Source organism: Danio aesculapii, chromosome 9 (assembly GCF_903798145.1).
Source record: "Danio aesculapii chromosome 9, fDanAes4.1, whole genome shotgun sequence".
Taxonomy (NCBI): domain Eukaryota; kingdom Metazoa; phylum Chordata; class Actinopteri; order Cypriniformes; family Danionidae; genus Danio; species Danio aesculapii.
In genome coordinates this window covers 43,741,064-43,766,725 of record NC_079443.1, presented here as the reverse complement: position 1 = coordinate 43,766,725, position 25,662 = coordinate 43,741,064, and the positions used below count along the sequence as shown (strand labels likewise).

The 25,662-nt window shown below is 36.1% G+C and overlaps 1 protein-coding gene across 3 annotated transcripts in view; it reads right to left on the bottom strand.

Annotated features, from left to right (window-relative positions):
• gulp1a (GULP PTB domain containing engulfment adaptor 1a) overlaps window positions 1–13,732 on the bottom strand; it is a 109,998-nt gene extending 96,266 nt beyond the window's left edge. Inside the window, exon 1 of one of the 3 annotated variants that reach the window (XM_056465809.1) lies at window positions 13,628–13,732. The gene's annotated coding sequence lies outside the window, so the exon portion shown is untranslated. The other 2 variants (XM_056465812.1, XM_056465811.1) reach the window with 2 other exon arrangements.
• Window positions 13,733–25,662: the final 11,930 nt, after the last annotated feature.

The window sequence follows — 25,662 nt, the reverse complement described above, 5'->3', positions numbered from 1 at the left end:
CCATGTAAACCCTACTCTAATTATACACTCACCAGCCACTTTATTAGGACACCTGTCGATCTGTCCAATTTAGGCATGTAGACATGATCAAGACGATCTGCTGTAGTTCAACCGAGTATCAGAATGGGGAAGAAAGGTGATTTAAGTGACTTTGAACGTGGCATGACTGTAGGTGCCAAGCGGGCTGGTCTAAGTATTTCAGAAACTGCTGATCTACTGGGATTTTCACGCACAACCATCTCTAGGGTTAACAGAGAATGATCCAAAAAAAAAGAAAAAATATCCAGTAAGCGGCAGTTCTGTGGACGCAATTGCCTTGTTGATGCCACACAACACATCCAACCATGAAGTGAATGGGCTACACCAGCATAAGACCACACTGGGTGCCACTCCTGTCAGCTAAGAAGAGGAAACTGAGTTTCCAATTCGCACAGGCTCACCAAAATTGGACAATAGAAGATTGGAAAAACATTGCCTGGTCTGATGAGTCTCGATTTCTGCTGCGACATTAATAATAATAATAATAATAATAATAATTTCTTACATTTATATAAATCGCTTTTCTAGACACTCAAAGTGCTTTACATATTTTGGAGGGAATCTCCTCAACCACCACCAGTGTGCAGCATTCACCTGGATGATGTGACGGCAGCCATATTGCGCCAGACCGCACACCACACACCAGCTGATTGGTGGAGAGGATACAGAGTGATGCCAATTATGGTATAGGGATGGTTAGGAGGCCATGATAGACAGAGGCCAGTGGGCAGATTTGGCCAGGATGCTGGGGTTTAACCCCTACTCTTTTTCGATGAACATCCTGGGATTTTTAACGACCAGAGAGTCGGGACCTCAGTTTAACGTCTCATCCAAAAGAGGGCGCTTACTGACCAGTATAGAGTCCCCATCACTATACTGGGGCATTAGGAACCACACAGACCACAGGTTGGGCGCCCCTGCTGGTCTCACTAACACCACTTCCGGCAGCAACCTAGCTTTCCCATGTGGTCCCCCATCCAGGTACTGACCGGGCGCAGCCCTGCTTAGTTTCAGTGGGTGACCATGTGAGAGTTGCAGAGAGCTAGCTGCCGACAGGTTGTATTGTCAGAATTGGCATCAACAACATAAAAGCATGGATCCATTTTGCCTTGTATCAATGGTTCAGGCTGGTGGTGGTGGTGTAATGATGTGGAGGATATTTTCTTGGCACACTTTGGGCCCATTAGCACCAATTGAGCATTGTGTTACTGCCACAGGCTACCTGAGTATTGTTGCTGACCATCCCTTTATGACCACAGCGTACCCATCTCAGACTGGTTTCTTGAACATGACAATGAGTTCACTGTACTCAAATGGCCTCCACAGTCACCAGATCTCAATCCAATAGAGCACCTTTGAGATGTGGTGAAACGGGAGATTCGCATCATGGATGTGCAGCTGACAAATCAGTCTATGATCTCAATATGGACCAAAATCTCTGATATTTTCAGTACCCAGTACTAGTAAAGTGTACCTAATAAAGTGGCCGGTGGGTTTATATACATAATATTTACTTATTTATTATTATTATTGTTGTTGTTGTTGTTGTTGTTTTTTTATTTAAAGGACTGAATGAAGTGCACTTCCTGACTGGAATTCAGTGAGTTTAAGCCCTACCTGTCACTAAAGCAAGTGTCCTGTGGGAGAGGTTTTCAATAATCCATCACCTGAGGTCAAACATTCTGCTAACACACCACTTTTTATCCCCCACACGAGCCACTCCAGCATCCAAATGGCATAAACATCCCACACAATCTTGCACAAGTCAATACCCCCTTATAATACTTCTCAGATGTTTTTCTTCTCTCTTAATCTTTTCTTCTATACCTTAATCAACCATGCCCTAAAACAGTGTGCCTGGCCATGAAAAAGACTTAATTTAAGAGGGCATTTTTAAAAACGTAAATTATGGACTCTGTGGCAACAAGTGCGCACATCACAAGTGTGAGCCATTTGAAAACATCAGAGCGACGAGAGCAATTTAGTTTGCAAATAACTCAGAACCTGGCCTTTTATTGCAAAAGCGTGACATTAGACATAATAATGGCTTCACTGCTTTGGGAAATTATGTGGCATCAAACACTCACCTACAGATGAAATCACAGTGGTGTGTGAATTATCTAGTCTCAGGTTAAGGGTGGTGAAAAATGACTGAAAATTGTGTGTTCATCACAGTGTTGCTAATACTATGATTTGTGACACTGTACGAACCTCTGAAAAGCATTTGAATTGTGTAGATTATATTTGAATGCCGTAAAACTGTTAAAACTTTTAAAGATTTTGGCCTATGCCCTAAAAGAAAAATGATCAGTGATAGACATCGACAGCACAAAAAAAGGTACACCCATCATCTCTTTATTGCTTTAGGAAAGGGATGGTAAATTGCTTTGTGTTGACATCTCAATATAGGCATTGATAGCTGCATAAAAATCACAGCAAATCCCATTCCAGCACAATTGTCAATGGAGACAAGCCTTGTAATGAAGAAAAATAAATCTCATTGGGTTTCATGAGAATGATTTTTATGGGTCTAGCTTAGAAAGAACTTGGCACATGCTGATTAGGGCACCCACATAAATAACTTCAAATCAAGTTATATAGGCCTAGTGGAATGTTTAAGATACAAACTGTTCCTTCTCTTTAAACAATTTAGCTTCAGCTGGCTGACAGATTTAAACTCTAATGGAAGCTTTAGTAATGAGAAGCAATGAGATGGCAAAAAAACATTTCATAAACATTCTTCTAGATACTTTCAGTGGTAAATAATGAAGAATTAATCAAATGTAATTAATGAAAATGCTTTTAAACATAAAAATATTAGGATGATTTTAAAATATTATTATTTGTATACAAAGCCGTCAATAATCTTGCTCCTCAGTATCAGATTTGCTCTGTCCATATACCCTTGTGATTTCAATTTACTTACATGCCTAGAACACACTTTAAAAAACAAGGGGAAGAAGCATTTGCAGTTGCTCAACTCAATTCACATTAGACTTTCGCTCTCTATTTCTGTGTTTAAGTCTGTTTTTAAAGACCTATTTAAGGATCTATTTTTTTTTTTCGCTTTTAATACTCATTGATCCCTGTTTTATTACTTTTATTTACTAAATGTTTTCTTTATATTCGGTTTTCTCTCTGTCTTTAGTACTCCTCTGTACAGCACTTTGGTCAACTTTGGTTGTTTTTAAATGTACTTTATAAATAAATATTGTATCGTATCGCATTTAAAGAGCCCCTATTATGGGTTTTTGAAAATGACCTTCCATGCAGTATGCAACAAGGCTCAAAGTGAATAAAAATATCAAGCTGAGGTTTAAATCTGAAAATGCACCATGTTTAAAAAGATTGATTAAAATAGTCGAATAAATGAATTATGTTGGGTTTGGATCTTTTGTTTCAATGCATCGACATCGATACAGTACATCACCAAATATGTAGTACTGGATCCAGTAAAACGTGAGCATGCCTTTCCCTTCAGACACTAGCAAGCGCGGGGGATCACGTGACTGATCATGACACGAGGATGCCGATCACTGTCAGATGGATATTCGGCTGCGGGGAATAAAGGGTTAAACGTTAATTTCCACAATACCACTGTATAGCCAACCTAGTGCTGTGTTTGCTCCTGTCATTTTTTTATTTTTGATACAATAACTTGAGCTGCAACGTAGGATTTGTTGGCTGTTTGCTATTAAAGGAAGTTTCAGCAGAGACTATTATGTATGTGACTTTGTCAGACTTTGACAGGGACTTTGTCAGTAACAGTTCATATGGACCAGTTTCTTCTTCCTCTGGATCATAACATGCAAGTGTAAATAAAATTGTTGCCTTGTTTTGTGTAGTTTGAAAAAATATGCGTTTAATTGTGTGTTGTAACTTGTAATTGCCCTGCGTGGCTTGTAATAAATAACTTATCAATTATAGATCAGTGTTTGTACTGTATCTCTCAGGTTAAACCTATATGGGGCTGTTCACATATTGTGTGCAAAATCATGTTGAAAATGCAATGCATGCTTCTTCCTTTATCATTTTAAATGCGTTCCTGAACTCGCGATCCTCTGCCGTTTGTCTTTGCTATGACCACCATCAGCTGTTCCTCACACGCAGCGTGGTCAATTTTCTAAATAGTTCAACTTTTGCCGCTGTGTGGATTAATACTGAATGTGTGTAAATTGGGGTTAGGGTTAAGAGTAGAGCAATATGCTGGTGTTTAACTGCATTGCTTTATTGCATTCCTGCATTGGGCTCTCACATACTCTGTGTGCTAATTCATAGCCGTGGTGGGCGTTTCTCTCTGTCTTGCGCTGAACCCAGTCGACAAATCACAACAGACTGGGTGATCGGTCCAATCAGCGCAGATTAGCTTCATGCTAAGGAGGGGTTTGGGAACAAATGAATCGCTGAACGAATCATATGGGAGTCGTTGAGATAATTAGGTAAAAATAAATGCATATTATAAGACATTGAAAGTGTTTTTTGACCTTGCATGCATATCAGCCTGTTGTTGGAGACCCCCAAAACCAAAATATGACCTTTTATAATGCAAAACAGGGGCTCTTTAACATGCGAGAACAGATAAAGAGAGAAATGAAGAGTGTGGAGTTACTTCATAACTTGACCCTTCTATGAAGGTACTGTACGTACAGCAGTTGCTGGAAAACCAGTTATAATGGTTTATAGAGTTTTAAATATCTAGATTTTTCTTACAAAAACCCATTGCTAAACTTCACAAGGCATTCATTAAACTACTTAAAGCTGGTTGGAAAATGCCAGCAAACATATATCTTGCCATTTAATGAGGAAAGCACATCAGACAATAGTGTCCAAACTAATTTAGAGACCATTTGGAAAAAAAAAACATAAAACTACTTCTGAACGATGAGGACTAATTTTAAAGAAAATACACAGCTCTCTAAACAGTATGCAAATCTTAAAAGTGTACCATTAAACTAATGTAAAAGCAAATTCCAACGGACAATATTGGGCTGCAGAATAAGCTGCCTCTTATACTCAGCAATCTCAAAGATCTATAAATTGTGAAACTCTAGGCTGTGCTAGAAGCCACCAATGTGATAACATTTATCTCCCATGAGCTGTATCTCATGCCCTCCCAAAGTTCTGCTAGAGACTCAGAAGTATAACCAAGTGCTGGAGGGCATGAACTTCAAACTTCCATTGTCATTTGGTGAAAGCCACAACAACAGGAATGGGTTATACCCTTCAGCAACCATAACGTGCACCAAGTATAAATATACTTTTTTTTCCTGAGAGGAGCAATTCCTCAGAGGTCAACAAAGGTAACAACATAATTATGATATGACAGATTTATGATTTAAAAATGCAGTGTAAACAAATGTTTATCGTTGAGTAGAATAAATAGCCAACAATAAAAGCTTAAAGGTCTGTAAATAAAAACAATAAAAGCTTTTTAAGCGAAATGAGGCTGCTAAACAACTGCTGATGAGACAAGCACAACACGGATGGAGGACTTTTATTATGACACAGTCAATGATCATCTGGGAAGTAGCGATGTTTCATCATACTAAATATATTTTAAGGTTCTGTTACAGTGCTGCTCTGTGTAGTCTAATAAACACACAAGCATCTTGTTTCCCTGTTTTCTATAAAACCAAATTTGGATTTGAACATTCTTTCCAACATTTGGGAAAATGTAGTACATACGTTAGCAAAGTATACGTATATTTTTAATTTATTGAAAACAAAAATGTGTATATTGTGCCTTTAAAAGGGTACGGTAACACTTAATGTCCTGTAGAATCTACATTAACTTACTTGCAGCTGTTCGGCAGTAACTTACTATAAATCAATTACAGCATATATTACTGTACTTACATTTACAGCACCATTTATCTTGCTGTATATGTACTTACAGAATTGTATGTATATCTTCTGTATGTAATTTTTGATATGCAACTTTAAAATACTGTAGCATACTGCATAACTCTCCTAAAGTAAAATACAGTTCATATTACACTATTGTAAAATATATATTATTGTTAAACAATATATTATATTATTGTTAAATACAGTGTAATTTACAAAAAAAAAAAAGTTAACAGTGTATGTACATTATGCGTATCAGCATATTATTTTTGTGAAATGATGTTTCTTTTTTCAACAAACTACTAAAACAACTCAACACTTGCCCTCTTTGACAAGATGCATTTAAATTAGCATATTGTGATGTGTATGTTCCCACAGGAAAACTCAATGAAGGTGTTTGTGGGAGATCTGAAACGGTCCTTCCTTGCTGTTATCTCTTTTTGATTTTCTGTTTTGTAACTTTGAAGATGCACAAACAGCAATACTGCACACTCAAAGAACCCATTTAGTTATTTATATTCCTGACATATAGTATAACACTTAAGGTGCATCATAAAAGTGCAGCGGTCTATGCAACGGTGCAATATAATTGAACATCATTGACATCGAATCTAAAATTACTCAACCCAAAAGAACATCACTGGATAAAATCTTAGAGCAAAATGTTACCTTTTGTAAAATCATCACTTATTGGGCTCTATTTTAACAATCTAGGCACAATGTCTAAAGCGCATGGCGAAAAAGCATTACTGCACCATAATTTACTGCATTATACTGAATAAAAGAGGCAAAAACACTCTAAACTTTCACTTATGCTTAAAGGTGCAGTAGGGGATTGTCTTTGCGGACATTTTAGGGACATTTTTGGTTGCCCTGGTAAAAAGTCTGAGTTCGAGATCGAGATCGAGAGAGAGAGAGAGAGAGAGAGAGAGAGAGAGAGAGAGAGAGAGAGAGAGAGAGAGAGAGAGAGAGAGAGAGAGAGAGAGAGAGAGAGAGAGAGAGAGAGAGAGAGAGAGAGAGAGAGAGAGAGAGAGAGAGGGAGAGAGAGAGAGAGAGAGAGAAACAGCGGTAAAAACAAATGCTGAATCAAAACATTTTAAGATCCTGAATCAATATTGGAGTTACTGTTGCACGCTGGAGGAAGGACGACACCATGGCTGAAGTATTTCTTTTAGACAGGTAATATTATGATTTAAAACTCATTTAGTCACGCAAATGAGATGAAGTTGGTTTTATATTCACATTGGTTCAATTTTGAACAATGACAACCTGTGACGTGCTGCCTATATTGATTACCATGAATATTCACTCAGATATAGCATGCAAATATGACTTAGTAATAAGTGTAATTCCTGCACGCCGCCAACCAACCACAAATCATACTATGGGTGCATTAGGACAATGCGCGTGAGAGAGTGAGATCAGTGATTCTTGCATGCATAAAATCTTGCACATTATGGCAAGTTTTGCTTGCTACACAACTGAAAACGTGCTAGATATAATACAGTTTTTTGTTCAGAATTGTAGCATTATAAAGTACTGTAAAGTTTTCTAACTGGCGAATGACATGATCTAACCCAGTGGGTTGTCTACTGTCATCTTTAATGTGTGCGTTTGTGATTTCAAGAAGCGTGGCTTTGGATGGCAGGGGTGAGACTGTGTTTCAAAGATATTGTGGTAACTGGTCGGCATTTTGGCAGATCACCTATGCACCTTTAATCCCTCACTTGTTCAATCCATGAAACTTTGAATAATGAGCATTTTTCTCCTCTTTATGATAAATTTCTTGTAGTATTCCTCATTTGTAAGTAACAGATAAAACATGTCAGGAAAAAAAAGTGTCATTCTTTTGATTAAGTCAACCTACAGAAAAAAAATCTAAAACTACATCAAGCCCAATCTCTTTTAAAGAAAACATTTAATGTTAATTAGGATTTTTTCCCATTATGTATGTTAACTTGGATGTCTAATATCTAAATGCTATCCTCTAATCTGGATTTTAACTAAAGATGAAGTCATTTTTTTGAAAAAAAAAAATAATAAAAAATTCATGTCATTCATGACAGAGCCATTATATTCAGACAATTCACTGTCTGTACCAGTAATGAGGTCACTGGTTGTTTGCCTCATCCTTTTCTACTGTATGTATGTCCTCATTTGCAGTTCGGTGCTTTCAAAAATATATCTGCAGACGAAAGACTTCTGATCATTATTATTACTGTTTGTTCATTATTTTTTCTTACATTTAGTGATGCCAGATATTAATCTGGAGCTGATTGTGCTGAGAAAAGTTCACTTCATAAGTGCACCAAAAAAAGAGAAAGAGAGTGAGAAATCAAGATAAGAGTGAAAGAATGAAAACCTAAATGCTCTTTATACAAGTATGATTTTGCTAAAATGAAGGCGGAACAGGAGAGTAGAATAACCTCAAATAATCAATGTGTAATGCTATTATGGTTACGCATTGTAAGATGTGTTAGGCTTATTAACAGACTGTTAATTAGATTTTTTCTTTTCCTCACGGTTTCTAAAGAAATTATGCATGCCAAAGACCGCACATCGGATATTTGCGTACATGGATTTACTTAACTATACTTTGGGGACATGTTTGTTGTCAGATGTAAGCTAAATATGATAAAATCCTCCGTGGGGATATTCAGGGATGTCCTCAATTGGAAAAAAATGTCTCATGCATAAATAATAAGTATTTATTTTATTTATTTTAAAGCTGCAAATATTTTTATTTAGGGATTAAGGTTAGGCAATATAGTTAGCTTCATATAAAAACCAAGTCTATAGTATGTTTTTTTTAATATATGCCAAATTAACTGTGTGTGTACAGCACATGAAACTTGCTAAGAGCTATGAAACTTGCAAATCAGCAAATCTTCTAAATAAACAGCTTGCACACTTGAAACATCACTTTTTGTATATATACATATTTTAAAGCAAAAAATCATATTTTTTAAAGCATTAAAAGAACCTCTTTCGAAAAAATAATGCTGATCAAACGGAAACCAGTCTCTTTTGAATATTGAACTATGCCATTTGTAATTAAAAAAAGAGCTTTGGAGTCTCATGTTTAGCAAACACAGTGAACCATGCTTTTAGACCAGTAATGCTTTAAATGTAATATGCTTTAAACTGAAAGAAATGTTATTATATGGAAACAACAACAACAACAGACCTTGCAAAATAGTAGTTTTTCATTGCACTAACAAAAGCATATCAAGAAAAATGTTTATATGAAAATTATTTTGTGTGATATTATTCCAAGGACAATGAAAACTAATGATAAACTATTTGTACATTTTCTAATGTATGAATAGTAGGTATGGTATGTATAAACCGTAGGAGGAACAGATCAAAACACTAAATAAGTTTCAATAGGCAAATTATATTCACAGTGAACAAAAAAACAAATAACATGAAGGATATTAAATAACACGTTTGAAGGTCATACAGATTCACATGTACAAGAATGATATTTTGTTAATGGAAATTTTGAAAGGATTTTGAAAAGGATCACATTCCATGAAGACATTTTGTAAATTTCCTATTGGAAATCTATCAAAACTGTATATTTGATTATAAATATGCATTGTTAAGAATTTAATCTGGTGAAATTTAAATGGCATTTTTCTCAGTATTTAGATTTTTTGAAAAATTGGATTCTCTGCCAAATTTTGCTCTATCATATTAAACCAAAAAGCATATTTATTCAGCTTACAGATGACACAAATATAATTTTCAAAACAAATCACTATTAAAAGGTATGCATAAAGATGTTCAGTATGGTGGCCAAGAGAGCTTAATAGGGGTGGTGAATGAGGGGATTGTATTATTCCTCTCAAAAAATAAAAAGTAAATTCAGTCAGTCTGTATTTTCAGTGAAAGCTGCTAGGGAATGAAACTCCATCCCACCAACAGTTTGAAGATCCCTTACTTTTCATTCTTTTCAGTTTCATGTTAAAAGATTGGTTATTGACAAATCAGCATTGTCAGCATTAGTAGTGTATTTTTGACACTTATTTGTACTGTTTGTCTTTGGCTTTTTTGTTTTTTACTTTTTATTGTATTTTATATATGATGGTGTATTCCATGTCATTATGCTTGCTTATATTTTAGGTGTGACTTTTTAACATTGGTCTACAGATGACAAATAGCCATTCTTGGCTAATTCTGGCACATTTTACAGTTATGTTATTATTGTGCATTGACCCTGTAAACAAATAAACTAAACTAATGTGCTGCAATTTCAGAAAAGAAAAAAAACCCGGAATTTTTGTAATTGCATGCGTTTTTTAAAATTGCAGCATGTTAAGCTCTCTCGGCCACCGTAGTTTAGCCATATTTAAAATTAACATTCTAATTCTAAAAGAGAACAGGTTTAATGCAACTGATTTTTAACTCTTACCTCTCAAAAACATACAGTTAGGTGCATAAATATTTGGACATCAACACAATTCTAACAATTTGGAATGAAACAAACAAGATATGCTTTAACTGCAGACTGTCAGCTTTAATTTGACGGTATTTACATCCAAATCAGGTGGACTGTGTAGGATTTTAACAGTTTGCATAAGTGCCTCCAACTTGTTAAGGGTCCAAAAGTAATGGAACAATTAGCTTCTAAGCTGTTCCATGGCCAGTTGTGTGTTATTCCCTCACTATGATAATTACAATGAGCAGATAAAAGGCCCAGAGTTCATTTCAAGTGTGCTATTTGCATTTGGAATCTATTACTGTCAACTCTCAAGATGAGATCCAAAGATCTGTCATTATTAGTCAAGCAAGCCATCATAAGGCTGAAAAAACCCCCAAAAGAAACCCATTTGAAACAAAAGAAACAACTGTTTGGAACATTCTTAAAAAGAAAGAACACACCATTGGACTCAGCAACACCAAAAGACTGGGAAGACCATGAAAAACAACTGTGGTGGATGACCAAAGAATTCTTTCCATGATGAAGAAAACCCCCATCACAACAGTTGGCCAGATCAAGAACACTCTCTAGGAGGAGGGTGTATGTGTGTCAAAGTCAACAATCAAGTGAAGACTACACCATAGTGAATACAGAGGGTTTACCACAAGATGTAAACCATTGGTGAGATTAGAGTTCTAAGAAAGCCTTCACAGTGCTGGAACAACATCCTTTGGACAGATGAGATCAAGATCAACTTATACCAGAGTGATGGGAAGAGAAGAGTATGGAGAAGGAAAAGAACTGCTCATGATCCTAAGCAGTGGTGGTAGTAGTAACATGGCGTGAGTATGTATGGCTGTCAATGTAACTGGTTTTCTTGTATTTATTGATAATGTGACTGCTGACAAAAGCAGCAAGGTGAATTGTGAAGTGTTTCAGGCAATATTCTCTGCTCATATTAAGCCAAATGCTTCAGAAATCATTGGATGGTGCTTCACAGTGCAGATGGCGAATAACCCAAAGCATACAGCAAAAGCAACCAGAGTTTTTAAAGGGAAAGAAGTGGAATGTTATGCAATGGCCAAGTCAATCCCCTGATCTGAATCCGATTGAGCTTGCATTTCACTTGCTAAAGACAAAACTGAAGGGAAACTGCCATAAGAACAAGCAGGAACTGAAGACAGTTGCAGTAGAGGCCTGGCAGAGCACCACCGGGAATAAAACCCAGCGTCTGGTGATGTTTATGCATTCCAAACTTCAGACTGTAATTGACTCTAAAGAATTTGTAACGAAGTATTAAAAAATTGAAAGTTAGATTTTTGATTATTATTCTGTCCAATTATATTTGGACCCTTAACAAGCGGGAGAAACATATGCAAACTGTTGTAATTCCTACAGCGTTCACCTGATTTGGATATAAATACCCTCAATTTAAAGCTGACAGTCTGCAATTAAAATTCATTTAATTTTAAATCCATTGTGTTGATGTATAGAGCTAAAAATGTAACAATTGTGTTGATGTCCAAATATTTACATACCTAACTGTATAATAGGAAAATAAAGCCATTGGAGACAGTAGTTTAACTGACTACAGAATTACAGTCATTCTGCACACTGTCATTAAACACTGGCCAAATGCAAATATTAAAAAGTCTCTTACTGACACCTCACGCTGCGCAGCTGACTGAATGGACAGAATGGATGGTAGGTATAATTCATCCACGTCTCTATATTGGCAGAACATTTGCAAGTGGAATGGTGGACTTTACAGATTCAGTGATCAGTTTGTCTTTCTCAGAGAGGGACTGTAAATACAATAAATCTGACTGGCTCACACCAAAGGAAAAGGTATTGTCATGCAGATTACAGCCTGGAAATGGCCTCCAGAGGTATCCATGGACAGACCTTGCCAGCCCTTTCCAGGGGCACAACATGGCGACAAAAAAGTATTTAACTACTAAAAACTAATCTAAAGAGAAAGAGAGAGAACCCCCTTTTAAAGCTATAGAACATGGTAAATAATATGACCACTTTATGCCCATACTGTACACAGCCAGCCAGCCAAACAAACAGATTTATTTACAGATGACAGATAAATAAAGCTAAGCAAATAAACGGACAGACTAGTAAACAGACAGGTAGGAAAAAACAGGTAAACAGGCAAATAGTGTGAACATTGACAGCTAGATAGACAAATAAACAGATTGACTGACAGATAAACAAACAAACAGACGGAAATACAAGGCACTATTTACAGTATTTACAGCATCTAAGAAACAAGAAACAGAACCAGTTAGACAGCCACACACAGCTCACAGAGTCAGACAAATAAACACAAACAGGTGAATTTGGCATATTGCGGGTAAAGCTGGTTTTACATTCGCACATATGGACTTATGAAATAATTTCAGAAAAGATTTATTTGCATATTATAAATAGTGAAATCATATTAGCAGCCAATGACTATTAGAGGTACAATATTGTTTAGTCAATCAAATAGTGCTAATGTTGTTTTAAAGTCATATTTACATACAATTTCAGACCGAATATTTAAAGTAGCGTAATAAACAATGTAGATATTGTGTCACAAGTTGTCACAAACAAATTTGTGAATACAAAACCAACTTTACCTCAAATTTTGACAAATAAAAGGGTGAATCCAGTTAAAGTGGAAAACTATCTGATAAACAGTCCAGTAAATATCTCCATCCATTACAGAAAAAAACCTTGAGTGCAAAACCTATCACCACAGTACCACTTTATCTGTATTCAATTTAAACACGACCAGTTTTAAAATGATAATCTACATCACAACCTACAGTACCAACACACCGTCAATCATAAAACACGAACGTTTTGTCAGATGCGTCAGTGAACTGCACTTTTCCTGCATAGCCTATTAAAAACCAATGCAAAGCTTTAAAAATGCAACATCTTTCTCCAGCAACAAACAAACAACCACACTATTAAATCCACTTGCCAGTATCAAGATCACAGTAAACAGAAGAAAACCGCGCGTTTGCACTCGTGCATCCATGTTACAGAATCAACCTGCTCGAGCGCATTCCATCCTCACAAAAATCACGTCCATAACATTCCTCTAGGATGCAGCTTTAACCAAACCAATGTTTACATCATGGCTGAAACCACTTCGTCTGACAAACAGAATGCAAAAGTAAGTTTTAAAAACGTTCTCTAAAAGAATCGACTCACTTTCCACGACTTCAAGTTTCTTTTTTTCAAGAGAAGCGACGTGCAAAACAGTCCACGATCCAGAAGCGCGTACTTTCCGAGGAAAAAGTAGGATCCACTCACCGAAAAAAAGCAGGAATCCTCCGCTCGTCCTCAGCAGTGCTCGCACACGCTGTCTTCTACACACTCGAGCTCTCCCTCATCTTCCACACACACACAGCCCGCTGGAAAGTTTAGTGACGTCAGCCACTCAGTTAAATGCCACCGCAGGAGTCTCGCCGACCAGCTGAAGGTTTAAAGGGCCAGGATAGAGGTGACGCAAACCAATCCTACTCATTACTGTTACAGTTGAAGTCAGAATTATTAGCCCTCCTGAATTATTAGCCCCCACCCCCCATTTAGATACATACAGCACATTTCTAAACATAATAGTTTTAATGACTATTTAGTCTGGCTGATTTATTTTATCTTTACTTGATATTTTTCAAAACACTAGTAGATTGACTTAATGTGCAATTTAAAGGCTTAACTATGTTCATTAGGGTAATTAGGCAGGTCATTGTATGACAATGGTTTGTTCTGTAGACTATCAAAACAAATATTGCTTAAGGGGGCTAATAATATTGACCTTAAAGTTTTTTTTTTCAATTAAACTGCTTTTATTCTAGCCAAAATAAAACAAATTAGACTTTTTTTCAGAATAAAACCTATTATTGGAAATACTGTGAAAATTGGCGCGCTCTATTGAACATATTTTGGAGAAATATATGAGAAAAAAAAAAAATCACAGGAGGGCTAATTGTTTTGACTTCAGCTATTTATATTTTTCATGCTCTATGTATACATTTATGGCGTAAAACCTTTTAAGCTGAAAGCAGATTTGACATTTAAAAAAAGATTTGATGTTTAAATTCTTTATAAAATTATTTCCTCTGGGTGCTCCGGTTTCCCCCACAAGTCCAAAGACGTGGTAAAGGTGAATTGGGTATGCTAAAATTGACCGTAGTGTTTGAGTACGAGTGTGTATATATGTTTCCCAGTGATGGGTTGCACCTGGAAGGGCATCCGCTGTATATAACGTGCTGGATAAGTTGGCAGTTCATTCCGCTGTGGCGACCCCAGATTAATAAAGAAACTAAGCCGAAAAGAAAATGAATGAATGAATGAGTCATGACAGCATGTTTTCAGTTCATGTAACTTAAGTTACTCATGTTCTAATTAATTTTATAAGCTACATAAGCTGTTTTAACTCAGTTTAACATCATATAAGTTCAATGGACTCATAGGGTTAACTTATTTTAGCTTAAAAATTTATGGCAACCAGGATTTTTTTTTTGAAAGTGTAATAACAAAATTATTTTTGTCTTCGCCATGATGACAGCACATGATATTTTAGTAATTAATTTGTAAGATACTAGTATTCAGCTTAAAGTGCAATTTAAAGGTCTATAGGTTAATTGGACTAGTCAAGTTTGGTTATTTAGGCAATTCATTGGTAAACATTGGTTTGTTCTTTAGTCAAAACCCAATATTATTTCTTAAGAGAACTAATATTAACTATTGTTTATTTTATAGGAAATACTGTGAAAATATCCTTACTGTTAAACATCATGTGGGTGATTTTTGAAATAAAGATTCACAGGAACGCTAATAATTTCACCTCACCTATTTTATGTACATAAAATTTGGACTTAATTATTTCGATCTTCCATCATTTGAAATTGGACAAACTCATGTTGGACCCTGTACTGGGTGTAAGCAAGGCTTTGGTGTGGGCATGAACATCCAGTGGGCTGGTGTATGTATAGGTTGAGCCCTTGTCTCCCCTATAGATATTAACACATGAGTAGGTCTTTTCATCTGACATTCCAGGGATTTCTCTATTTGATTGCATGGTTTTCTTTTCCTCTCCATCTTTGTAAAGATTGTTTTAAATAATATTTTATGTAATTTCATCATGTTTTATATTAATATATTTTTAAATTAAATAATAACCCCTTGCACAACCCATTTTACCTCAATAATTTGACAGTGAAACAGTGAAAAAATATATAGGAATTGATTGCCTTTTGGAAAAATGACCATTGCAGCAATCAATTTGACTGAACAAGAAATGGGGCGTGACACAAAACAATCAATCTCAAAGAAGCCAGTCAGAACAGATCTCTGCTTGTGTGGTCACTAGCACTCACAAGGCATTACACTGTTACAGCTGGTTTTAAATGTATATCTTTTGTCCACTTACAGCTATTTTATGGGAGAGCATATGGACATTCATGTAATGGGCTTTTTCCTGATCGTTTAATTTAATATTGTGAAATAATCTTGTGCAATTTATTTAAATTTGGAAGGTCAACATTAAAATTACACAGAGAGCAACAGCTTTCAATTGTGCTCTGATAGCAGCAAAACTACACTTAGTGCTGTGAGTTTGTGTTAGAATGATAAGTGTACATTATGTTTTAATAGAAACAATTTCACCTTCAAACCAAACTTTTGATTTTCAGACAGGATTCTGTCTGGAAAACAAGCTATGAAGTGTTACTTGACAGTTTCTTAATGCTGAAAACACCTGACAAAAGTCTTGTTGCCCATCCAAGTTTTAGGATCAACAAATAATAACTTGACTTCTAGTTGATCATTTGGCATCAGAAGTGGCTAATATGAAAGCCAAAGGCCTTTAGATAATGCTTATTTTACCAAAATAATATATGATCGTGCCTTGATTTTTTACAGATTTAATTTATTGTGTATGACTCCCATGAGCTTGGAGGACTGCATCCATACATCTCTGCAATGACTCAAATAACTTATTAATAAAGTCATCTGGAATGGCAAAGCAGGACTCCTAGAGTTCATCAAGATTATTTGGATTCATCTTCAATGCCTCCTCCTTCATCTTAGCCCAGACATGCTTAATAATGTTTATGTTTGGTGACTGGGCAGGCCAATCCTGGAGCACCTTGACCTTCTTTGCTTTCAAAAACTTTGATTTGGAGGCTGAAGTTTCAGCTATCCTGCTGAAGAATTTGCCCTCTCCTGTGGTTTGTAATGTAATGGGCAGCACAATGTCTTGATACCTCAGGCTGTTGATGTTGCCATCTACTCTGCAGATCTCTCGCACGCCATACTGATTGTTACCCCAAACCACAATTTTTCCTTCACACAACTTGACTGATTTCTTTGAGAATCTTGGGTTCATGCTGGTTCCAATAGGTCTTCTGCAGTATTTGTGATGATTGGGATGCAGTTCAACAGATGATTCATCTGAAAAATCGACCTTCTGCCACTTTTCCAAATGATCAACTAGAAGTCAAGTGTAAGTTTCTTGCTCTTACAACTGCGATCAACGGCAAGACTTTTGTCAGGTAATGCATATCTTTTGTAGCTGTTCAAATCTATTTGACCACATGAACATCTCTAAAGCAATATAATTAAATGTAGTTTTTGACCACTTCTTCAAGTGGCAAAAATTGGACAAGCTCAAAACATTTCAGATTCTGTTTACACCTGTTTTTAACATTTCCCAATATGTGAGCATTTTCAAAAAGAAAAACTAAAAATAAATTTGGCACACTGTCACTTCTACACTGTCACTCTCAAAAGACCAATTAAATTGGACAATGTTTCAACCTACAAGGTCTTCATCAGATCACAAGTCAGCGTTTTCAATTAACACAACTCATTAAATGAATCGAAATCATTTAGAAAATTAAGGCTTGTGTTAAAAAAAAAGAACGAATGCAAATATGACCAAACATTTTCTTTTTTCTCGTTGCATGGAATCACATAAATGATTGATCAAACCTTGTCATTCCTGATATGATGTGAGCAGGTGAATGGCCTACATTTAGATTATTATTATTATAATAAAAGGCCATCCATGCTATAAAGAGGCCTCCCATCAACTGTCACACAAAACTGATGTGTGGCATGGTCAGGTGGGTGATGAGGAATCCAGGGGGAATGAGAATGACTGCCTCAGCATCACAAAAAGAGCTCTCACAAAGAGATCACGCTGATTTTTTGAGCACAGTGCCAGTCAAGTGGTGAAGGAACAAAATGTAAGGAAGGTTTTAGACGTTATTGGCTAGCTATGACTGAGCATAAATGCTGGAGCTGTAGATTTATTGGTTTTACTGCAAAAATCCACAAAAGAAACACTGCTTCATTCCCACTGATTACAATATTCACTGGCAAACAACAGAAACACAAAAGGGTGCCAAAATTAGGTTCATGTAATCACTTTCATTTCAAGCGAAATTTAGAATATTGTTCTTTACAAACTTAAAAAATGAATCATATGAAATAAGAAAAAGACAGAATTTTTGTTGCTTACAGGAAATACCACAAAGTTAATAACCATAAATAAATTAATGACCATAAACAGACTCCGAAACAGATTCTTAATCAGTCTGAAACTCACAGAGGATTGAAGGGTGAATATAAAAAATAAATAAATGCATTCATTCATTTTCTTTCTGCTTAATCCCTTATTTATCTGGGGTCACCACAGCGGAATGAACCGCCAACTTTTCCAGCATATGTTTAACCAGCCTGATCTCTTGAGAAAACGTCAGTATTTTACGTTTTGTCAGTTTAGTGGCTAATTCATACAAATTTGTACGAGTTCAGTCGCACGAAAATGTACGATTTTAAAATTGAGGCGTGGCAACTAACCCCACCTCTAAACCCGAACCCGAAACGAATTAGATCATACAATTTGATACGAATTAGCCACTAAATAAAAAAGTTACGAACTGCCATGAGATTGTGTCAGTTTAACGCAGTGGATGCTCTTCCAGCTGCAACCCAGTCCCGGAGAACACCAATTCACAGACACCCATACACAGCCAATTTAGTTACCTATAATCTATTCAAATCACCTATAGCACATGTCTTTAGACTGTGGGAGAAACCGGAGCACCTGGTGGAAACCCACGCGAACACGGGAGAGCCAAAAGAAATGAAACTTGTTAATCTGCTTTACCGCAATAATTTTTAAAATACTTTACCACAATCACACAATGTAATAAAATATGAAATAAAAAACAGGTGGGCCAAAATGAGTTGGTGGGCCAAGACTTTTAATTGACATTCTGTATTTAGTAGTTCATCTAGGTGTCTTCTGCCATGCAACTATTTCTAAATGTTGCATCAATATTAATTGATGCAATCATATTAAAGCATACAGTATATCGAAACTAAAATGTGGTGTTACAGTACCATGCTGTTGTTTTTTAAAAAACATAAGGTAGAATTTATTTTGTACATGTACTGACTCTATTTTTGTCAGGTTTATCTCTCCAGTATGCATAACACTTAAATAAGGTTATCTTCACGGTTCAAATTTGAAAGGAATTCAGGTCACACTTTATTTTGATGATCCGTTTGTTGAATTTAAGTTGCATTGCATCTATGCCACCTAATTCTCATAAGATTATAAGTAGACTGTTAGGTTGGGGTTAGGGTTAGTGTAAGTTGACATGAACTTGCAAAGTTTCTTATAGTCAGTTGAAGGAGCAGTATCAACAGATATTAAGCAGACAGTCTACTAATACATAAATGGACTATCAAAATAAAGTGTTACCGAAATCTTAGTTGAGGCTATACCATGTTAGTAGAACAGTATATTACAAAATAACAAAGCAACTTCACCAAAAATCTTTTATTTGTGGAAAACACAGTGATCATAGCAATTGCTGGTTGACTGGGTGATGAACACAGGGAGGAAACAATTTTGGAGAAAGAGCTTCTAAAAAAAAACATTTAGTGTATCTGTAAAAGAGGCCAAACTCTTGATGCAGAAAACAGGACACAATTTCACTCTCTACACACATAGTTCCCTCGCAGTTTGACAACCACATTAATGTTTCCCATTAGATCCAAATAAATTACAATTGCTTTTAGCTCCTCAGCAGAGTGTGATTGAGTCTTTTGACTCTTTCTCCCGATGAGAGGTTTGGTCACTGCAGGGCAGGGGTGATTCTACGATTTATTTAATGGGGTGGAACACGAGGGACAACAAGGGGGTGGAATACAGCCATATTTTCAATGATTAAAGGCAAAATAATTTAAATATGATGTTGTTCTTGAACACTGCAAACAAAAACAACTACATAAAAGTTTATTCACTCCAAACATGGTGTCATTCCATCTTAAAATGTGTGAAAAATGAGTGTCAGAAGTGCCATTAATAAAATCCCACAGTTTAGCGTTTAACCATTAATCAGGAATATTATTGTGCCTTAATCTTTGAAACAACAAGAAAATGGGTAACAACAATATGTATTTTAGCTTAATAAATAATCTAAAAAGGAGCTTTCAACATATATTACTTATTTCAACATTTATGTATATATAAACCTGTAATCATGATTCATTACTTTATTTACGATGAACAGAGAAGTGTCTACAGCTTGCAAAAGTGCGCTTCTCTTGTTTATGAGCTTTGAAATTGTCAGCTCTCTAATCCAATGGCATTGTATCGCAAATATATTCGAAACAATTAGCAGTGAACCGTAACCCAGGCTCATTCTGAAAATGTACAGTACTGCTATATACACTTCTGGAGTGCGCCAATTACATCCCAGGAGATACGTTTTTTTTTCCTTCAGTTTTTGTTTTTGCGAATCCACCAGAGGCCGCTGTGTATGCTTTTTGAGATTTAAAATTTTTCTTGCGAGTGCCATTCATGCCTGCTCTTCTCGCATAAATCCACCAGAGGCCGCTGTCGACTGACTGACTGATCAACTGACCCACCCTCCTCCTTCCCTAAACCCAGCTGATAGTGATTTCAAAAGCACCAATTGACCCACCCACTCACTACCCTAAACCCAAACGACAGTGTTTTGAAATGCAATCCAGAAAAAGAAAAGCCCATCGGTAGCCTTATTTTTAACCATGTTTTCAGATTTTACCACATTCTCACCCTGCACTGTAAACCCTAATGTTGTCTTTACATAAACAAGTGAAGTTGACTGAACACAACTTAAAAATTAGCATGTTGGTCCTTTCACCTAAAAATATGAGTTAATTTAACTGAAAATGCATAAACTTAAGATTTCAACTGTAGTGAGCTCAAAATCACAATTAATCCTTTGAAAAACAATAGGTCATTTTCACAAAATGTAGTCTTGACTGTAAAATCCTAATATGTGCAACCGTTTAAGTGCAAGGTCTTTTTTTAAATCAGAAAACAAATGGCTTCAGGTATAATTATTCATCATAATGTGAATAAATGGCTACTTGTTTTTTGTTTAAAATTTATTTAAACATTTTTTCATAGTATATTATTACACATACTGAAAACCCTAATAAGTTGACTGAACTAAATTAATTGAGTAAACTTGTTGCCTCCATTTAATTGAGTAACGGAGTCTCCCAAAACTTGCATATTTAAGTTTATTTAACTTGCCGGTTTTGTAGATTATACTTAAATTGTTCAGTTCACCAAACTTAGTGCTAAGTTTGGTGAGCTGAACAATATAAGCATAATCTACTTAAGTACTGAGTTTGGTGAACTGAACAATTTAAGTATAATCTACTTAAGTACTAAGTTTGGTGAGCTGAACAATTTAAGTATAATCTACTTAAGTACTGAGTTTGGTGAACTGAACAATTTAAGTATAATCTACTTAAGTACTGAGTTTGGTGAACTGAACAATTTAAGTATAATCTACTTAAGTACTGAGTTTGGTGAACTGAACAATTTAAGTATAATCTACTTAAGTACTAAGTTTGGTGAACTGAACAATTTAAGCATAATCTACTTAAGTACTAAGTTTAGTGAAATGAACAATTGAAGCATAATCTACTTAAGTACTAAGTTTGGTGAACTGAACAATTTAAGTATAGTCTACTTAAGTACTAAGTTTGGTGAACTGAACAATTTAAGTATAATCTACAAAATCAGCAAGTTAAATAAACTTAAATATGCAAGTTTTGGGAGACTCCATTACTCAATTAAATTGAGGCAACGAGTTAACTCAATTAATTTAGTTCAGTCAATTTATTAGGGTTTTCAGTGTGTTATTTACTTGTTTATTTTATTTATTGGCTTCTGTTTTGTTGTCTTACCTGCTTTCTGGAACTGTTTTTCACCGGACTCAAACCCCATCATTGTGGTCAACGGATCTCAAGTCCGCTGACGTATGGAGTGAGCTTCTAGACAAACTGGTAACAGTGGTAAAGCTGTCCATGTGAAGGTAAGCGGTCAGCTGGTAAGCACAAAAAGGAACGGCATCATACCACCCTGTGGCATTCATTTTAATAATGATATGCAGCCATACATACTTCTGCATACATAATTCACGATCTCTAGAAAAGTCTATAGTGGGACGATTTCAGAATGAGCTTATGTTGCAACCAGGCTTTGAGTTCCATTCGGAATGGTTCATTACATTTTCCCTAATCCCTTCGGAAGGTTCCTCTGAAGAGGTTAAGTCATAGGTATGAGCCCTTCTGAATTGAACGCAGGGTGTGGCACCAAACAACTTCCCAGCGCATAAGAGGGCACATACCAAAGTATCCATCAGTTGTATCCTTAAAATCCTTCATTTCAAAAGGCCATTTGAAGTGAACAGTTTTGTGCACTTCAGTTTGCAACAACACTTATATTGCAGCCATGATTGTTTTCATGCCAAAGTGCCCTTCGGAGGCTGATATATCTCATTTGGAATGCACTAAGGGTTGCTGCTAAAAGGAATACAGCTACGGTGAGACGTTAAAGAGAATTATTTATATTATTTAATTACCCATTAAATTGGCTTTCATAAACTTCTACCCCTATCCCAACCTTAAATCTACCCCCCCACAGTGACGGAAAAATAGTGTCACAAAAACTATGCTATATATATATATATATATATATATATATATATATATACACACACACACACACACACACACACACACACACACACACACACACACACACACACACATATATATATATATATATATATATATATATATATATATATATATATATATATATATATATATATATATATATATATATATATATATATATATATATATATATATCCCTCTCTCTCTATATATATCCCCAGTATATCCCTTCTAGACTTTGCCACCAGAGAGTGAGTAGGTTTGTTCTACATTTATTTGTGGGATTTTGAATGCACTCTAATTGCTCCAGCACCTATGCAGATGTGATGGGCCATTCCACTGAATGGGTGCCATTTGCTTTTTTGGAACTCTTTCAATTTAAACCTTTCCACAACTGAATTGTTAAATATAAAAAATCTGTACTGGCCCATTTCAGCTATCTTTATTATTTTTTACACAGTTTTTAAATGGGAGACATATGCAGTTTCTCAGTGCTGTTACAAAAACTCTGGGAGGTGTTTATGAAGAAGCCAACACAGGCTCATTCTGAAAACGTAGTCCCGCAGACGTTTCTGCAGTAAAAATTTTTTAAGCGAACGATACGGGGCGGAATGACGCCGTTCCTTTTCGTGCTTATTGGTTGACCGCTTACCCTGTGTGGAGGGCATTCCCACTGCTACCAGTTTGTCCAGTTGGCTCGTCGTGTGCATTGGCGGACTTGAGATGCAGAGACGGCTTTTGTGATTCGTTGGTTGGGTTTAGGGAAGTAAGTGGGTGGGCGGGTCAATCGATAAAATTGGATGGGTTTAGGGCAGGAGGAGGGTGGGTCAGTCGATTGGTTAGCCGGCAAGTCAGTCATCCAGTCATTCAGTCAGTCAGACAGACGTTCGGTCGACAGCGGCCTCTAGTGGGTTTACGCGGGTTTACAGCGGGCACGAACGGCACTTGCGAGAGAAATTTAGGATATGAAAAAGCGCCCACAGCGGCCTCTCGTGGATTCACAAAAACAAAAACTGCAAAAATACATACCTCCTGGAACGTATTTTACGGTCCCAAGAAAACGTTTACGGGACTACATTTTCAGAATGAGCCTGGGTTGGAAGAAGCTGTTGATTTCAAAATATATATTTATCATTAAATAATCTATTATGTCCTTGTAATGTGCATATTTCTAAAAAAATTGGCAACTTAAACCTCAACTTAATCATTTCCTTTATAAAAATAAAATGTTTCAACTCTTTTATACACTCATGTAAAACCACCTCTGTATGTGGTTTCAGTCCAGATTCAGTTCAGGATTAAGTCACTTGGAATGGCTCATCATCCTGCAAAGTCAGAGACAATTGGAAAGTTATGCTACCAGTTAAACAGGGGTTGAAAGATAATTAAGGAAATTACCACCATGTGCCAGATTCACACTAATAACAAAGAAATCTAAAAAAATTGTCTTTAATTTGGATATGAAGAGTTCTTTTTAAAATATTTAATTTAAATTTAAACATTGCGCTTCAGAATAAATAATAACTAATGAAATATGCTTACAAAACTGCTTTTTAACTCATGTTAGGATAACTTTAGATTGAACTAAGCAGTGGCCTTGAAATTTAGGATTGTGGGTTGTTTTTTTAATATTAATGAACCACTGTAGAAGGTTTATCATAAGGAAATAAATCAACTGAATAGCTCAGCCCAAATGCTGTACAGTATATGTCACAGTTGGTGGAAGGGATAAGGAGCAAAAACCCAAGTGAAGAAAGAAAATGGGTTTTTTATTGATAATAAAATAAAAGGTAACAAAAACAACCCAAGGGGGGAAAACATTAACAGAAAACAAAAACAAACTAGACTGGGCTGGCAGGGAATGGCAGGGCTGGACACGATGACGAACTGGCACAGGACAGCAGACAATAGGAAGCTATAAGGACTAAACACGCAGCAGAAATTGCAAAGCAAACAAATCACATGTTAATATTCAGCATTAAATGATATATTTGTATATATACACAAATCTTTTTCATTGATTAGTTTGTTTACTTACCGAGTGTAAGGGTTGTTGGCATCGTGTCCCGAGTGGTCTCCCCTCTAATGGAGGGGTAATGACCCAGCACAGCATCCATGATTTCAAACCACATACCCATATATATATATATTTTTGTAAGCGAGCATAATTGCTAATTAACATAAGTGAAATGGGCATCTTGTCACCTTTTAACCTGTCTTTACCCTTAACCCAGCCCCCAAAGTCCCAGTTGGCCCATTCTGGCACAAGGTATTCAGCAGGCCAAAAAAAGGCCAGCCGCTGGCCCAGAGGAAGCCCCGAATTGGCCTGATCAGGCCCCAGAAGTGACTGTGGAAACTGGACTGGCCCTGGCTCGCCCTGGCACGCTCAATTTAGGCGCAATAGTAGAAATGTGAGTGTTCACTCAAAACAAAACACTAAGGGCTCTATTTTAACGATCTAGGTGCAACGTCTAAAACGCATAGCGCAAAAGCATTGAGGGCATGTCCGAATCCACTTTTGCTATTTCAAGAATGGAAAAATACAGTTTGCGCCATGGCGCATGGTCTAACAGGGTTGTGCTTATTCTCTAATGAGTTATGGGTGTGTTTTTTTGAGCATAACATGCATTAAACCAATCAGCGTCTCATCTACCATTCCCTTTAAGAATAAGTTGCATCGTGCCATGGTGCAATTGCTATTTACATGATGGAGTTTGTAAGTGGAAAAACTGAATAAAAGAAACTGAAAGCTTTACTAGCGAGAAAACAGTTAAACAGAGCATCTGCGCGAGGATAAAGAACGAGTCTGCTCAATTTGGCCTCTTTACTTTTACTCTTTACCCTACGCCTTTACTTTCATGCATAAGGAAACGGTGTTATACGCACTCAACTGCAGACATCCACTAGCCTACATGTTTAATTTTGTTTGTTAACCACAAAGATTTGTTTTAAAACTATTTCTGAATTCAGTTCTAGTTTCTAGCAAATGAATAAACGAACAATAATAACAAAGTGTGGTCAAAAAACTGAGTTATATCCAGACACACGTCCTATTCTTATGCCCCATATGGTGATGCATACGTCTCCAAAAGCTGACAGGTGGACAAATCTAAACTAGTTTTTATTAAAAAAATAAAAAATATACATGTAGAAGGTATAAAGCCAGTGTTTTTTATATCTATGCAGTAAATAATAATTTTTGTAATATTTTGATCCTTCTTTTTTTTTTTTCATTTGTAAAGATATTTGTGTATTGCTGTACATCCTGTGTGTATTAAGCATTTGAACCTGCATAAGCGCATAAC